Here is an 18040-nt window from a genome sequence, read left to right on the forward strand (position 1 = left end):
TCTGCCCTACACAAAAAGTCCCCAAAGTGGGAGACTCTCTGCAGCAACACCAACATTCATTGCATGTATCCAGCCCAGGGGCCATGGTTTGAGGACTCCTGACTTAGTACAATATAAAAATGCATATAATGTTTCTGCGGACCACCACAATTTTCTCACGGACCATCAGTGGTCCACGGACCACTAGTTGATGACCGCTACACTAGAACATGCAATAAACTGAGCAAAACTCTCTTTCCTGCCATCTTATGAACAGTTGTTTGTTTATTTATTTATTTATTTATTTTGTCCAATACACAATGAGGGTTTTAGTGGGTATATATCAATATACACATAGTAAAATACATGATGAAGGTTATAGAGGAGATACTCATAATAAAATATATCTAAGAAATAATAGAAAAGAAGATATAGGAATAGAATATATATCAATGAAAGAATAGAAGAAGAGATATAGGAATAGATGAAAGGTATAGGAGATATAGGAGAGCAATAGGACAGGGGACGGAAGGCACTCTAGTGCATTTGTACTCGCCCCTTACTGACCTCTTAGGAATCTGGATAGGTCAACCGTAGATAATCTAAGGGTAAAGTGTTGGGGGTTTGGGGATGACACTATGGAGTCCGGTAATGAGTTCCACGCTTCGACAACTCAGTTACTGAAGTCATATTTTTTACAGTCAAGTTTGGAGCAGTTAATATTAAGTTTAAATCTGTTGTGTGCTCTTGTGTTGTTGTGGTTGAAGCTGAAGTAGTCGCCGTCAGGCAGGACGTTGCAGCATATGATCTTTTGGGCAATACTTAGATCTTGTTTAAGGCGTCTTAGTTCTAAACTATCTAGGCCCAGAATTGAAAGTCTAGTCTCATAGGGTATTCTATTTTGTTGTTTTGGGTTTTTTTTGCAGCATATATCTGCTAGCTCTGGGGTTGAAGAAATGAGCCTGTGGTATTTTCATTTCTTTTCTTGATGTCAAAATGGCCCATTTTGGGGGACAAGAAAGTTAGTTATTTTATCCAGATTTTTCATACTCCCTTAGGAGACAGAATATAGTAGCATTTTTTTTTACTAATTTCTAATACAAATGGGATTTTTTTTTTTTGCCTCTTAAAGTCTTCTTGCCCAGATATTGCCTTTTAAAATCAAGGTATTGGTTTTAATTATGATTATGCAATTATGAGCTGAAACAAATGGAGCTCTCCTCTTTTTGCCTCACTGTTACTTTTGTGATGCTCTCACATGGAACCCACTAGCTAATTTGTGTGTGGGGGGGGGAGGAGGGAGAGTTGGAGTGTCGCAGAAAATTGTTTATTGTCAGTACATATACCGTACCTTGTCAATGGAATTTTTCATTAGGGAATCCTTTCAAATGAAAAGGATTAACTATCTCAATATGTGCTGTTGTTCTTATATTATTTTAAAGAGGTGCTTAGGCACCTCTTTAATGCACTACTGAAACATACTACAGGTAGCTCTTGACTTAACACCACAATTGAGGCCAGAATTTCCATGGCTAAGCAGGATGGTTGTTAAGTAAGTAATTTTATTTATTAAATATGTTTGTTGCCCATCTCATGGCGAAGTCATGTCTATTTCTACCTCCTATTCTGCAGTTGTTGTGAATCACACTAATTGAATCTGGTTTACCTCATTGACTTTGCTTGTTGGAAGCCACTGGGAAGGTTGCAGATGGGGATGGTGTGATAGCAAGATATTGTAATGGGGAGGATGTGATAGCAGGATGTTGCAACCATCATAAATACATGATGGTATCCAAGCGTCCAAATTTTGATCACATGACTATGAGGATGCTGCAATAGTTGTATGTTTGAAGACTGATCATAAGTCACCTTTTCAGTATCATTGTAACTTTGAACAGTTGCTGAATGAATGGTTGTAAGCAATGTTCCCTCTAATTTTTTTTCGGTGTGGGCGGAAAAGTATAGTGTCTGAGCGGCAGTCCCTTTGGGACTGGGTGGCATAGAAGTATTAAATAAATAAATAAATAAATAAATAAATAAATAAATAAATAGATAGATAGATAGATAGATAGATAGATAGATAGATAGATAGATAAATAAGAAAAAAATAATCACTCTTTAAATCCTTAACAAAATAAAAGAAATTAATAATAAAACAAAACCAAAATCGATTACTATTACAGTATTACTATCTTCTCCTCTTTTTCCATCCCTGTTTCCTCCCCCCTTGTGTGTGTGTGTGTGTGTGTGTGTGAACTCTTGAACCATTTCCAATAACAGGTGAGCTATTGGAAATGGTTCAAGAGTTCACACACACACATTCACACACACACACACACACACACACACACACACACACACACACACACACACACACACACACAAACGGCTAGGTTTTTTCCCCCTCTGTTATTATTTGGGTGCTTTTAACCATATGCTTTAAATCCAAAGTCATTTCTCTCTCTTTCTCTCTCCCCCTCTTGCTCTCTCTCTCTTTTTCTCACTTTCTCCCTCTCTCTCTCTCTCCCCCTCTTGCTCTCTCTCTCTCCCCCTCTTGCTCTCTCTCTCTTGTTTTCTTTCTCTCTCACTCTTTCTTTCTATCTCTCTTGCTATCTCTCTCCCCCCTTTCTCTCTCTCTCTCTCACTTACTTTCTCCCTCTCTCCCTCTCTCTGTCAGTGAGGGGGCTGCGAGAGCGCTTTCTCTGAGCGCTTCAGGAACACCTGCCCTGCCTCTACTGCAGCCCCCTTGCTGAAAGTCCAGGACGAAAGCGCTCTCAGCGAAGGGGATGCGACAGGGGTGGGGCAGGCATTCCCAAAGTGTGCAGAGAAAACCCTCTCTTGCAGCTCCCTGGCTGGGAGCGAAGAAGTGGAGAAGGAGTAGCCACAGCCCCCACCACAGGAGAAGTCGCACCCCAAGGCAAGAGGCGACGGAGGAGCAGAGGGAGCTGATCGGGCGGGCGGGGGGCAGCGTCGAGAGGCCAGGGGCGCAAGGGAGCCGGAGGCACCGTGGGGAGGCAGGGGCAGCAGCGACTCCCTTCCCTTCTACTGCCGGTGCCTCCCCGCCCCCGGACCCCCCCTGCGGTCTGGCAGGGGGATGGAGAGCGTGCGCCCCTGGAAAAGGGTGCGTGGGGGGGTATTTTGGGGTGCGCGCATGAGCGCGCACAGCTTACCAGGAACGCTGGTTGTAAGTCAAGAATTACTGATAGCAATATTTTTCTTTTCTCTCTATCTTTTGTTCAGTTACTTAATCTTTTAATTTGTAAAGGGAGGGTAGTGTTTCCTTTTAATCTTAAGAGCAGGAAAATGTCTTTTCACTGGCTTATAAGTGATACCGGAAGTTCTTTTAGCTGAAAAGTGAGCTTAAATACGCTAAGAAATTTAATTAGACTCAAATAGCAATATTAGATGTTGTAGTAGCCATAGAATTTTGCAGGTTTGCAATTTTAGAAATGGTAGTGGCCATAGAATTTTGAAGCCTTCTCCTAATTTGGAACAAAGCAGACAAGGTCTACATCTCACTGACATCCCATAATAACCAGTGATACAATCTAAATAACTTTGAATGCAAATCAGCTGATCAAGTAGTTTAAATGAAACAGAGTTGAAAGAGAGAGCATAAAGTCTATCGGTAATTTAAACATGCATTATATAGAAAGCCAAATATATTTCTATTCAGCAAAAGCCCTAGGGATATAATTAGTTGCCAGTTATTTGCAAATCTGATGCACAGTATTCATTCTGTTTTATGATCATCACAGTTACCTTCAGTTAGACAAATTAAAAAAAGATATTGATTGAATAATTATGCTACTGATTGACACTAATAATGATTTAGTAGGGTGGTATTCAGTGGTAAATGTCTATCAGTGAAAATAGTTTCTACTGCTGGATTAAAAAGGAAGCTATTTCTCTTTTTTCATTCATCTCCTATACTGTATTTTACTTACTGAACTTAGCCAAGAAATTAAAAGACTCCTGCTCCTGGGGAGGAAAGCCATGGTAAATCTAGACAGCATGATAAAAAGCAGAGATATAACGCTGCCAACAAAAGTGTGTATAGTCAAGACTAGGGCTTTTCCAATTGCAATGTATGGTTGTGAAAGTTGGACCATAAGAAAGGCTGAGCACCAAAAAATTGAGGCCTTTCAAGTACTGTGCTGGAAAAGACTCTTCAGAGTCCCTGGGACTGCAATGCCAATGAACAAGTCCTGCCTGTCGGTGACTACTTCAGCTTCAACCACAACAACACAAGAGCACACAACAGATTTAAACTTAATATTAACCGCTCCAAACTTGACTGTAAAAAATACGACTTCAGTAACCGAGTTGTCGAAGCATGGAACTCATTACCGGACTCCATAGTGTCATCCCCAAACCCCCAACACTTTACCCTTAGATTGTCCACGGTTGACCTATCCAGATTCCTAAGAGGTCAGTAAGGGGCGAGTACAAGTGCATTAGAGTGCCTTCCGTCCCCTGTCCTATTGCTCTCCTATATCTCCTATACCTTTCTTCTATTCCTATATCTCTTCTTCTATTCTTTCATTGATATGTTCTATTACTATACCTTCTTTTCTATTATTTCTTAGATATATTTTACTATGAATATCTCCTCTATAACCTTCATCATGTATTTTACTATGTGTATATAGTAAAACACCCACTAAAACTCTCATTGTGTACTGGACAAAATAAATAAATAAATAAATAAAAAGTCAGTCTTAGAGGAGATCAACCGTGACTGCTCTTTAGAAGGCCAGATCCTGAAGATGAAACTCAAATACTTTGGCCACTTAATGAGAACGAAAGATTCACTGGAGAAGAGCCTAATGCTGGGAAAAATTGAGAGCCAAAGAAGAAGGGGACGACAGAGAATGAGGTGGCTGGATGGAGTCACTGAAGCAGTCGGCATGAACATACCAGGGGATGGTAAGGACAGAAAAGCCTGGAGGAACATTTTCCATGGAGTTGCAATGGGTCGGACATGACTTCCAACTAACAACAACTACTATTACACTTTTCTCCCACTGTCAACAAACACTGGAGGAATATGTCCCCTATTCTAGAGACTCAGCTAATTCTCTAGAGCATATTTGAAAGCATGTGGGAAACAGGATTGAGAGCTGTAGAAACAGAAGTAACCCATTGTACCTGCAGAGATTCACCATAGCAATTAAATGTACCATTCTTAAGTTACTGTATCTCAGGAGTGCAAAGGCAAGTTATATTACTTTCTTCCTTCGTCACTTTGCTATTACACAAAGTCTAAGACTGTATGGGAAGAATTTACGATCTGCTCTTACTTGCCTACCAATGCACTGAGCATGCACCATGATGATTTGGATGCATGTGTGCTCACTATGCGCACATGATTTTGCTTCCGTGCATGCAGGGAAAGCAAAAAAGGGCCGAAATCTCATGAGGGGATGCTCACATGTGTGCAATTTCACCAAAATTTCATTTTCACACATGCACGGGCAGCAAAAAAGCACCAAAACCTCATGAGGGGATGTTTGTGCGTGTGCAATTTCGGCATTTTTTTTTCCGTGTGAGCATTCCCTCACAAGTGAGATTTTGCTTCCGCACATGGGCAGAAAGCAAAATAAAGCAAAAAAAAACACTAAAAAGAGAGATGGCACTTTGTGATGAACCAGCAAAGACAGCACCAGAGCTGTCGCATGCAAATTGCGCAATCCACAGGGTGCTACCAGAACAAAGCTATTTCTAATTCTATTTCTATTTCTATTTCTATTATTTCTATTATTTCTATTATTTCTATATGATAAGATATCTATATCTGAAGATGTATGTATGTATGTATGTATGTATGTATGTATGTATGTATGTATGTATATATATATACATATGTATGTTTGTTTGTTTGTTTGTGTCAAATCCTGGTAAAAGGTATAGCTAGCTAATGAGAGATAAATAGCTCGAAATATATCTATACTAGTTTCCCTTCATTTTCATTATCAGCAAAAATATTATTAAATTATTATTTATTAATTAAATTTGTATATTTTGTATTATAATTTTGTATTATATTATGTGCACACACACACATATACATATATGCTGGTGGCATAACAGTTGACATCACAGATCTAGTTTTGTCTCTGCTGGTCTGCGCTCGCCACCATTTTTTTTCTTGATTTTTGGGCGATTTTCCTGTGTTTGGATGGCTTCTCCTCATTCTGTGCTTTAGAAAAAGCTCTCCTGCCTGCCCCCAGTTTAATACTGTTAAGGAGTGTGCAGAACCTATGAGTTTGTTAAGGCATGCACAGAGGTAACATGGGATTCCAGCAGATATCCAGGAGATGTGAGTAATTATTCATTCATTCAGATATATTAAAGTTTATAAAATAGTGTTTACTTCAGAAATAGCACAGTCAAGTTAAACAGTGCAGTCATATACATTCAAATCAGTCAATATCTTTCAATACAATAATAATGTTACAAGCCTGTCTTTGTCTTACGTATCAGACATCTTACTACATCTTACAAATCTATTAAACTAACACAGAGCTTACAAATACTGTACATTGGAGCTTACAAATACATTAAACTAACATCAGTCTCAGTGAATCAGCAAAAAGAATAGAAAGAGCAGAGAGAGAGAATCATACTTTCTGGCTCCCCCTTATGGCAATTTACAACATTACCTCTTAACACTGTAGTACTTCAATACATATAAACATTCATTGTTAGCTTGTTTATATATTGCAAACTCAGCTGTTTTGTACATAGTACTAACAAATACTGAGGTTTATTTCTTCGCCCAAAGCACAGCTCCTCAGCTGTATTTTGGCTTGAATCCACATTTTGAGCATGCATGGAAGTGAAATTGCATGAGAGGACATGGGTACAAGATGTTGCAATGCAAACTGGTGGTGAAGGTAAGTGGAACCCACTCCAATACAACATACTGTGTATACATACACACAGAGACACGCATGCACACACACACATATACATACCCATGCAGATATATACAACAAACTTGTCACATATTTGAAAAAAGCACATACAAGAGATTTTATCAGCAAAGAAGCCACCTGAAAATCTCACCAATTTCCTGAGTCCCCCAGATGACAAAGACAAGTCTTGAAGGATATTAGGAAAATAATGAGGGACAGATAATATACAACTTAATTAGTTCTCACCTGAGCAACCTTCATACCAAATTCCTAGTTATTCTCAGGACAGAATTAATCGGCACCTTGCATTACTTTTGATATTGCTATTCTATCAAATCAGAGCCATGCTTTATCTATTTATATATGCAGTAATAGGCAGCCAAAATTTTTACTGCCACACTGGGTGTGGCTTATTTTGTGGGTGTGGCTTGATGGTCATGTGACTGGGTAGGAGTGGCTTGCCGGCCATGTGACCAGGTGGGAATGGCTTGAATGATCATCATAGTTCAAGTGAACTGTTATTGCCGCACAATGCCTTTTCATCTCAGCTGTGGGGAGAGTGAGGGCTTGGCAAGGAGAAAAAGACCACAGCCCAGACTGCTTCAGCGTGGCTCTCCTGGCCCTGGGAGGTGGCCGTGTGAGGCTAGAGGGGAGCCAGGCAGGAGGAAGCTCGTCCAAGGCCAGGAAGGAGGGAAGAGGAAAAAAGCGAGGAGCACACAGTAGCAGCAGCACGGAAAAAAGGAGAGCCGAACTGAGACCAGGAAGTTACTGCCACTGGTCAACTGGAGCTGTGCATGCAGCTTCATTTCCACTGGTGGAACTATGTTCCACCCTGTCCTGCCTGCTGCCCACCCCTGTATATATGCATCCCTAAACTGATAAAGCTATTTGCTCAATATATTCTCTAAATGCTGCCTTGATAGCAATGGAATAGATAGCTTTAACCCTTAGAGGAGAATAAGGTTCAATTATTTATCTGGTCTATCTTTTTGCAGTGAGTGGTTTTGGCATCTTGTCCTTTTGTAATGATAGCTAATGATCTTGAAGCTCCTCTACTGATGCTGCAAAAAAAAAAAAAGACCAGTCAACAAAAGGTGTATTTTCATGTGTTTTAAAAAAAATGACCCATAAACAGGATGCCTTGTCCTTACAGCTACCCGTCCAAATTACACTAGCTGAAGGCAGAGCTATCAGTGAAAATACCATTTAGAATCAACATAATTAGATTCTATTTCTAGTTTTGAGATAGTGTTTTGATTGCAGGGAGGTGTGTCTCTAGATCTTTAGCACCTGCTTCCCCCTAAGGTAATGAAGAAAAATGCCTGCTGTGAATCTAATGACTCGTTTCTACCTGCTGGTGGGAAGGGGGAGATTTCTCTTTCCCTCTGCAAAATGTTCATGCTGCATATGCAAATTCTTGTCAATTACATCAGGTTACAAGATGACATGAGGGTGATGATGGATAAGATGAATTTGCAAAGCAAATTCTACCCTGTTCTAGGTCAACGCAGTTGGAGTAATTACAGTATTAAGGAAGTATGTGTATTTATTTTTTTTAAATAAACTCCCACAAACAATGCTTGTTTTTGTTTAATTATTCTCCTTTGAATGATAGCTACAACCGAGGAAAGAAAAAGTTTACTTATGTACATGGAAAAGTTTAAAGTACTCAAATACACAAATGGACTTAGAAGGAGAGAATGGGAATAGTGATATGAAGGGGCGTGAGTGGAGACACACATACAAACTAAGACTGATAAATTAGAAAACAAAGGGATGTGGTGGTTCAGTGGCTAAGATGCTGAGCTTGTTGATCAGAAGGTTGGCAGTTCAGCGGTTTGAATCCCTAATGTCGTTTAATGGAATGAGCTCCCGTTACGTCTGCCAACCTAGAAGTTTGAAAGCACATAAAAAATGGAAGTAGAAAAATAGGACCACTTTGATGGGAAAGGATCAGCGCTCTGTGCACCTTCAGCTTTGAGTCATGCTGGCCACATGACCATGAAGACATCTTCGGACAGCGCTGGCTCTTTGGCTTAAAAACAGAGATGAGCACTGGTCCTAGAGCCAGAAACGACTAATGCACATGTTTGGGGAACCTTATGAAGGGGTCTGAGTGAAGACACACATATGAATTGGGCATGGCCAATGCCATAGTGGCACGGTGTTCCTCACGCTCTGCAGGGGAATCCTGAATTCCCAAACCCTGGAGACCTGGTACAAGTTAGTACCAGGTCAGAATTGCCCTGGATGGGCAGGGATAAAGAAGGGTACCTGCCGGAGTGGTAGTGGCAAACTCCCCAATGAACTGATGCCAGCCTCTTGGCCAGCTGCTGTGGAAGGTGACCTGTTGTCGTCCTAGCTGTGGCGGCTACAAACAGACCAATCAATTGAAGAGATTGGAGTCACCTTGGAAACAAGATTGAAGCACAACTGCTGGAGAGAGAGGAAGAAGTACAGAATCTGGTGAGTGTTTGGCCAACATGAAGGTTTAAAAGAAGAAAATTAAGGATTTAAAGAGTGATAAAAGAATTCCAAAATGGAGAAGGTGGCTATCTAGCAAGTGGAAAGATAATAAAGAAAAAAGACTAAAAGGAACTGAATTTAAAGCCCAATTTTGATAATAGAGATTAGTGACTGGAAAAATAAAAACAAATGAAGAATATGTCTCATAAATGCTAAGTGGATTTAAAATATAGAGAAATGCTTTTTATAAAAGCATATTTGTAATATTGGAAACAGACAGTGCCATCTGCCGATTAGAAGAAATACTACAACAGACGGTGGAAACAAGTGTACATGTATGTTGACAGCTGAGGCTAATCTTGATTAGAAAGAGTTATTTCAGAGTTTGTAAAAATTTAAAAGCAGTTATAATTTGCTATTATGTCTAAAGGCATATTCTGGATTGCTTTAGAATGGATTAAACTTTAACATAAAGAGATTATATGTGTTAGATCCTTGGCGGAATGAAGGACTGCAATCTTGAAATAAGTAACGGTTCTTTATTAACAGAAGTAACAGTTACAGAACTGGAAACGAGACAAAAACATGGCCGTGCCTGGCAGCTATATATATGCCGGGCTGCCAGGCTGAGCCAACCAATCGCCTTGCAGTATTTTCCAGCTCAAGGAATGTGGGGCGGGTACAAGGCCTAACTGTCCTCTGGACACAACAATATGGATTTGGAATTTAAATGGAATATTTGTGAACCTGGTGAATGGGATAAGATTGGAACTTAAAAAGACTAGAGTAGTGTAGGGTTTTCTGCCCATGCAGGGGGTTGGATTAGAAGATCTTGAAGATCCCTTCCAATTTTTGTTGTTGTTGTGATGATGATGATGATGATGATGATGATGACTATAAACTTTGTGTGAAAATAATTCTTCAAAAATAATTTGAAGAAAATATCTTTTAAAGTATTAATTGGATCTAAAATACAGAGACTTATTTGTGTAACAGATCTGCCTTAGCACAGTGGGAATTGATAACAGCATTCAGTACTAAAAGAAAATATTACAAAAGACTGTGGAAGCAGGTTAATGCTAACAGCTGGAGATTGATTTTAAACTTTTGGATTTGCGAACTGTGATTTTGATGATATGGAGGCATGTGATTATGAAGAGCTGGTTGGATTCTTTAAATACCGTTGTGAAGATTTTAAAAACGTGCTTTTGGGGGCTTGGAGATGGAAAATAAATGAAAAAAAAGATGGATTACAATAAATATTAAGAAATTATAATGGTAGGAAATGAAAATGAAAAGAATAAAAACAAAGAAGACAATAAAGGGGAGATGAGATTAGAAGAGAAAAAGTAGATGGGTGAGTGACAAAAAGGAAAAGGGAGAAAAGGAGCTTGGGGAAAAGGAAGCTGTTGGTACAAAGCAGAAGTAAGAAAAACAAGAAGCTAAAAAATGGGGGTGGAAGGGACATTTTTACAAGAATGGAAGAGTTGAAACATCAAAAGAAAATGGATAATTGATGACAGAAAGCCCTAGACCAGTGATGGCAAACCTTTTTTTACACGGGTGCCAAAAGAGCGTTCATGTGTGCATCCATGCATGCATGAGTGCCCACACCCATAATTCAATGCCAGGGGAGGGCAAAAACAGCTTCCCGCACCCCGCAGAGGCCCTCTGGAAGCTAGAAATGGCCTGCTTCCCAACTTCTGGTGGGCCCAGTAGGCTCATGTTTCACCCTCCATAGGCTTCAAAGGCTTCCCTGGAGCCGAATGAGGGTAAAAATGCCCTCCCCCATACCCTGGAGGCTCTCTGAAAGCCAAAAATGCCCTCCCAGAGCTTCTGTGAGAGCCAAAAATCAGCAGGCTGGCACACACATGCATTTTGGAGCTGAGCTAGGGCAACAGCTCACGTGCCAGCAGATATGGCTCTGGGTGCCACCTGTGGCACACGTGCCATAGGATCGCCATCACTGCCCCAGACATTTTCTTTTAGTTTAGAATTATATTATATTTAATAGTGATAATAATACTTTGCGTACAAGTTTTGATTACATAATCAATATAATTATTTAGTTAAAAGATTTTTTTTAGGTTAACATTTTATATTAGATTGGTATAAGATTGATCGCATTAAATTAAATGTAGAATTAATTGACAGGGAGAAAACAAATACAACAAAGAATGGAAGTGGGTCAACTGTTGGAAAAACAAATAATTTGAATAATTATTACTCCTTCATATAGGACTTGTTTGATATAAGATTTCCGTAATATATAAACATGATGTAATACTTAAAGGATTTAAATGATTATTGATGCTATAGGAGTGATATAAGATTAAATAATAAATAATTAATTAATAAATATTATAAGTATTTAATTTTATTAAAAATTTATCTATCTATCTATCTATCTATCTATCTATCTATCTATCTATCTATCTATCTATCTATCTATCTATTTACTGGATTTGTATGCCACCCCTCTGAGGACTTGGGGCGGTTCACAACATATTGAAAAACAATACACAGTATACATAAATTAAAAAATCCAATTAATATAACTAAAACTTTAAAAAACACTAATAGAGTTAAAATCATCCATTACCATTCACAAATTGAAACATACTTCATTATATAATTAATATGTTGGATTTTTCATTGTGGGGAATTTAATTATTAACCAATGGATGGAAGAGTAATGGTAAAGATCATATTAATTTAAATATAAACACACACATAAAAACTAAGAGTGATGAATTAGAAAACATATTCAGGAATGGCTTAGCTTGTTTAGGAGGCAAGCTCTGCATATTTTTTTCCTTTTGACTAAATCACCATTAAGTGTCCTTGTTAGTACAATAGATGAATGGCAGATTGAAACCAATATAAACTAATGTTTTCATAGAAATTATTGAGAAACAAATATAGTGGATCAGTAGGAAGGATTTTCTTTTAAATAGCTTCTCTGCATCTGAAAGCCCTCTAAAAAATGAACAAAATATTTCTTTCTCTCTTTTTCAGTTCAGGGATTAGAAGACAAAACCTATTTCAAAACACAAAATGAGATTAAGAAGGCTGAAAGGGCTATTCTCAAAGGAATAATTTTACAATCCTGTTGAGATTGTTTTTTTTTTAATCATCAGAGCACTTTGAGCATTGTGCTTTCATCAGAATCCTCCAATGAATTAGGATACTCCATCTCTCCAGACTGAAATATTATATTAATTAAACTAAGATCCCTGAATCATTCAGAAACAGCATACATAGGTACTTTCTCAATGATAGTTGATGTATTTGTAAACTGTAATGTATGTCTGGTACGTAAGACAAATTGTATTGAGAGATATTGACTGTTTAACTTGACTGTGCTACTTCTAAAGTAAACACTATTTTATACACTTTAATGTATCTGTTTTGTATGACTGAATAATTTCTAATATCTATCTGTCTGTCTGTCTGTCTGTCTGTCTGTCTGTCTGTCTGTCTGTCTGTCTGTCTGTCTGTCTGTCTGTCTATCTATCTATCTATCTATCTATCTATCTATCTATCTATCTATCTATCTATTTATTGTTAGAGTTGAAAGGGACCATGAAGGCCATCGAGTTCAACCCCTGCCCAAGCAGGAACCCTATAGTACACCAGTCAAGTGGGAGTTCAATCTTCTCTTTAAAATGTCCAGAGTGTTGGAGTTCACAATGTCCGCTGGTAGGTTGTTCCATTGGTTGATCGATCTGACCGTCAGGAAGTTCCTCCTTATCTCCATGTTGAATTTCTCCTTGATATCTGGATATCTGCTGAAATCCCACATTTTCCCCTGTGCATGTCCTTGATAACTCAAGGGTTCTGCACACTCTTTAATAATGCAATAGAAGGACTCTTGCTGCAGCAGTCAAGAATAACCCAAGGGGGGAAAAATGACCTATGACAGTGATGGCAAATCTATGGCATGGGTGCCACAGGTGGCACGTGGAGCCATATCTGCTGGCACTTAAGCTGTTGCCCTAGCTCAGTTCCAATGTGCATGTGTATGCTGGCCAGCTGATTTTTGGCTCCCACAGAGGCTCTGGGAGGGCGTTTTTGGCTTCCAGGGAGCCTCCAGGTTGTGGTTGGCTGTGGCCCAGCTCCTGCCCCAGGGAATGTGGACATGGATGCAGGGGAAACTTCAACATGTTATAGACCTGTGTTATTGCCGACAGAGTCAGTTCAAAGTTTAGTTTCCTCGGACGAAGAAGAAGGTGGGAGTGACTTGGAAGAGAGGGCTTAGGCACACAGCCCATGCAGTCAATCTCCATTATCTTCCATTGATTCGGATGAAGATGTCTTGGACCCACGGAAGCGCAGAATTATGCGTAGAAGAGACCAAGTAAGGAAATATTACAGGAGATAAGAGAGGCCACCTGTGTTTGGGTGAGGCTCCAGTAAATAGCAGCGTGTGGGTTTGGCCATTGTGGAAGAGTATCTGATCGCAGTTCTTCAGGAATCGTGCCTTGACTTTGTTGATTTTTCACGTCTTTGAAACCAACGCAAAGTGTGTGGGTGTTTTACTCCGTGGAAGAAGAAGGGGTGTGAAGTTTCTTCACAGCTGCTAGCTAAGTACTTAAAGACTGATTAAGGGAAATTGTACAGACTACCCGGTTGTTTTGGGATGAGTGCTCTTTGCAATACAAAAAGAGTGCTCAGTTTATTTTGAATTTTGTGATAAAGAACATTGTTTTGAATTTTCAAACGTGTGTGTGTCTGAAATTTGTATCCTTGAATTTTCGGGAGGCTCCTACCAGAGAGCCTGGCAGAACACTCCAGAAGGATGGGCGAGGGCATTTTTACCTTCCCCCATCTCCAGGGAAGCCTTTGGAGCCTGGGGAGGGTGAAACACTAGTCTACTGGGCCCACCAGAAGTTGGGAAATATCTTCTTTTTTCTGTCTCATCGTAGCATCAGAGACTTTAAAGTCAGTTTGCATTAGAGCCGAACCAGAGAAGGAGAACTTGCCAATCATTGGTTCATTGAACTGCACTTACTAGTAAAAAGTTGTCTCTTGCTTTCAGTCAGAATCTGTCTTCCTATTACTTAATTTTATATTCCATATCCTGCATTGAAATAGGCCATATTTTCTTTGTGACATACTTTCTGATATTCTTTCAGGTATTTTAAGACTGCTAACATAATGCACAACCTTTTCTCAAAGATAAATGTACTTAGGTCTGTTTCCATATTCTCCGTTCCATAGATGCAATCATGTTTCTCCAATGTGGGTGGGGGGATCATAAAGTATTTTCAATATAGCACTGCTGAAGTAATTATATTATAGTACTAGCATAGCACTAGCAATATGCCATTTTATAATGCTTTATTGCATTCTTTAAGCAGTTTACAAAGTCAGTGTATTGCCCCCAACAATCTGGATCCTCATTTTACTGACCTCAAAAGGATGGAAGGCTGAGTCAATCTTGATCCGGTCAGGATCGAACTTCTGGCAGCAGACAGAATCGGCCTGCAATACTGTATTATAATCACTGTGCCACCACAGCTCTTTATATTATATCAAATTGCAATCCTAATTACTTTCCATAGTTTGGGAAATGTCAATAGAGAGCGGAATTAGCCATACTCCTGAGGAACCTTTTGCCAGCCAGGCCCTACTTTTCTCCTTCCATATTATTTATAGAACCATCGTGGCGCAGTGGTTTGAATGCAATATTGCAGGCCAGGAGTTCAATTCTGACCAGCTCAAGGTTGACTCAGGATTATGAAAATTGAAGAAGGTATGTTTAAATATATAGAATCACAAAATGAGAGGATTGTAAAGGATGTTGGGAGGATTTCTAGTCCAACTCCTGCCAGTCCTCATACTGTCCTGGACAAATGGCTATCCAATCTTTTCTTGAAAGCCTTCTTGGCTTTCACCCATGACTTTAGAAGGCAGGGTGTTCAATTGCTTTATAGCTCTAAAGTTAGGAATTTTTTCCTTATTTCAAGTCTGGATGTCCTTCTTGAGATCTGTCCTCCTGGGGTGGGTTTCTCCCGGTTCGGACTAGTTCTCCCAAACTGGTAGCAACCCACTGGTGAGGTCATGAGGATGTTTGAATGTCCTTCTTGAGATTTATACTTGCTTGATTCCTCTTTGCATCAGTTTTTATTTTATTCCTGGATACTCTGAAGAACGTCCATATCTTCTACTCTGTGATATCCCTTCATAGATTAGAATACTAATATCATAGTTTACCAGCCTTTTCATCTTTAAGTTAAATATGCTAAGTTTCTTCAACTGCTGTTTGTAGATTTTACCTTCTGAGCTCATTATCATCTTTATTATTCTATGTACTTTCTCATTCTTCAGCATCTTTTTTGTATTGTGGTCACACAGTATTCCAGATGTGACACAGGTGTGTTTGGGTAAGTGCAACACAGAGCAAAATGATCACTTCCTGTGACAGTACACCTCTGTTCTTGTTCTATTCTGGCATCTCGGCACATATTTTTACAATCCAACCAATCAGGCGTTTACATGGGGGTGTCCCTCTGACCTCTTTCCAATCAGCTTAAAGGTCTGTTGGAAGAATTGGCGCTAAACGTATAGTTGGGGGTCACTAGGAACTGTATTAAGGGGTCGTGGCATTACAAAGGTTGAGAACCACTGCTTTAGAACAATGTTGTTCCGACTTGGCATGCTTAAGATGGATGGACTTCAACTCCCAGAATTTACTGGTCAGCACACTGCCAACTTGAAAAACACTACTTCAGAAAACTTCTTCTGTTAACTAGTCCTTCAGGGGTTTAGTTATGATGCTTACTACACTTATATAATGCCACCAGTTACTGAGGGGCGATAAATAAAGTAATCATCCAATGGTTTGTCCATGCTTGTATCCAAAACAGTCATAAAAAACTCATTCCTAATCTTACCCAATTTCTCTGTCTGTGAATTCTTTAACAATACCATAAAATATTATATAGTCTCCAAAGTATTGATACACAACTTAGTAAAACCAATATATCTGTCTGTCTTAGTGGCTTTTCCCCCTCTCACTATTGGTTTCAGTGGAGTATTTATCATTTTCAATCCAGGCATTGAAGATTAATTGCTTTGTGAATTGGCTTAATGCAGTTGTGCTGAACTGCAGGAACCAACTAACAATTATTCTGAAAGTGCAGTAAGGAAGCTTGCTTTTTTTGTGTGAGAGAGATAGAAAACCTCTCTTTTTCAGTGGCTGCATTTTTTCTTTTGCTGGGGGATGAATTAAGGAGTGGGTAAGCCTGAGAAAAAGTTAGTGGGGCAATCATTGGCTCTGACATAATCCTTTCCTCCTTGTGAAACTTATTTTTTTCCTCTCTTTCTCTGATGGAATGAATTCAAGAGTTATACAAAGTGATGCAGAAAGCCCATTTTCTGTTTTTCATTAGCTTGGTTAAATAGCAAAGATTGGACAATTCATCTCTGAAGAAATATAAGGACTTTTGGAGGATGTGATTGGGGGAGAGGGTTAAGATAGGCATTCAGAATGGTGTTTACCTGTTCACTGAAGTGCAACTGAATTCATACTGAGCATAAGAGATGGGTAAAGGATTGAATGTCAATATCAGAAGTTGCCAGCCATTGTAAAGGAAGTGAAGATGAAGGAGAGGAAAAAAAAACAATAAAAGAAATAGGACATGAAAAACAATAAAAGAAATAGGACGTGATTGGCTTGCGGCTTCAGAAAAACCTGGATGAAGCAGCTTATTTGGAGTCTTTTCAATTATAGTTGTTGGAAGAAAAATCTGGTCCAGTTCCAAGCCAGGAGAAAGAAATAAAATGGAGACAGGCTGCAGGAAAGGAAGTCTCTGTTTATTTGGTAGCCAGAAACTAGTGACAGCAGAATGTTTCTGGGGTGGCTAATAAAATGGGATTGAGAATAGATGGGATTTTATACAGTGGTACCTCTACCTACAAATGCCTCTACTTACAAACTTTTCTAGATAAGAACTGGGTGTTCAAGATTTTTTTGCCTCTTCTCAAGAACCATTTTGCACTTACAAACCCGAGCCTCCAAAACTGTAACAGGAAAAGGCAGGGAGAAGCCTCCGTGAGGCCTCTCTAGAAATCTCCTGGGAGGAAACAGGGCCGGAAAAGGTGGGGAGAAGCCTCCGTGGGGCCTCTCTAGGAATCTCCCGGGAGGAAACAGGGCCGGAAAAGGCAGGGAGAAGCCTCTGTGGGGCCTCTCTAGGAATCTCCTGGGAGGAAACAGGGCCAGAAAAGGCAGGGAGAAGCCTCCGTGGAGCCTCTCTAGGAATCTCCTGGGAGAAAACAGGGCCTCTACCCTCCCTGTGGTTTCCCCAATCGCACACATTATTTGCTTTTACATTGATTTCTATGGGAAAAATTGCTTCTTCTTACAAACTTTTCTACTTAAGAACCTGGTCACAGAATGAATTAAGTTTGTAAGCAGAGGCACCACTGTACATTCTTGGGGCTTTGTGATTGTGATGCCTGTTGCTGTGCAAGAATATGTCCTTCAATATTTTAATGGCTGTTGCCAGATTCCTACTGGGTCACATGTAGGCATCTTGTCTGCCTGTACAGGCAAACAGGAAAATGCAAACCCTAGGTGATTTGTTTGTCTGGGCTAATCTTGTCAGTTTGGACTACTTTCCTATTGTGTTGCTTGTTTAGGGTTTCTGGCTACTTTTTGCTTATAAATA

The sequence above is a fragment of the Erythrolamprus reginae genome, chromosome 2 (genome assembly GCF_031021105.1).
Source record: "Erythrolamprus reginae isolate rEryReg1 chromosome 2, rEryReg1.hap1, whole genome shotgun sequence".
Taxonomy (NCBI): domain Eukaryota; kingdom Metazoa; phylum Chordata; class Lepidosauria; order Squamata; family Dipsadidae; genus Erythrolamprus; species Erythrolamprus reginae.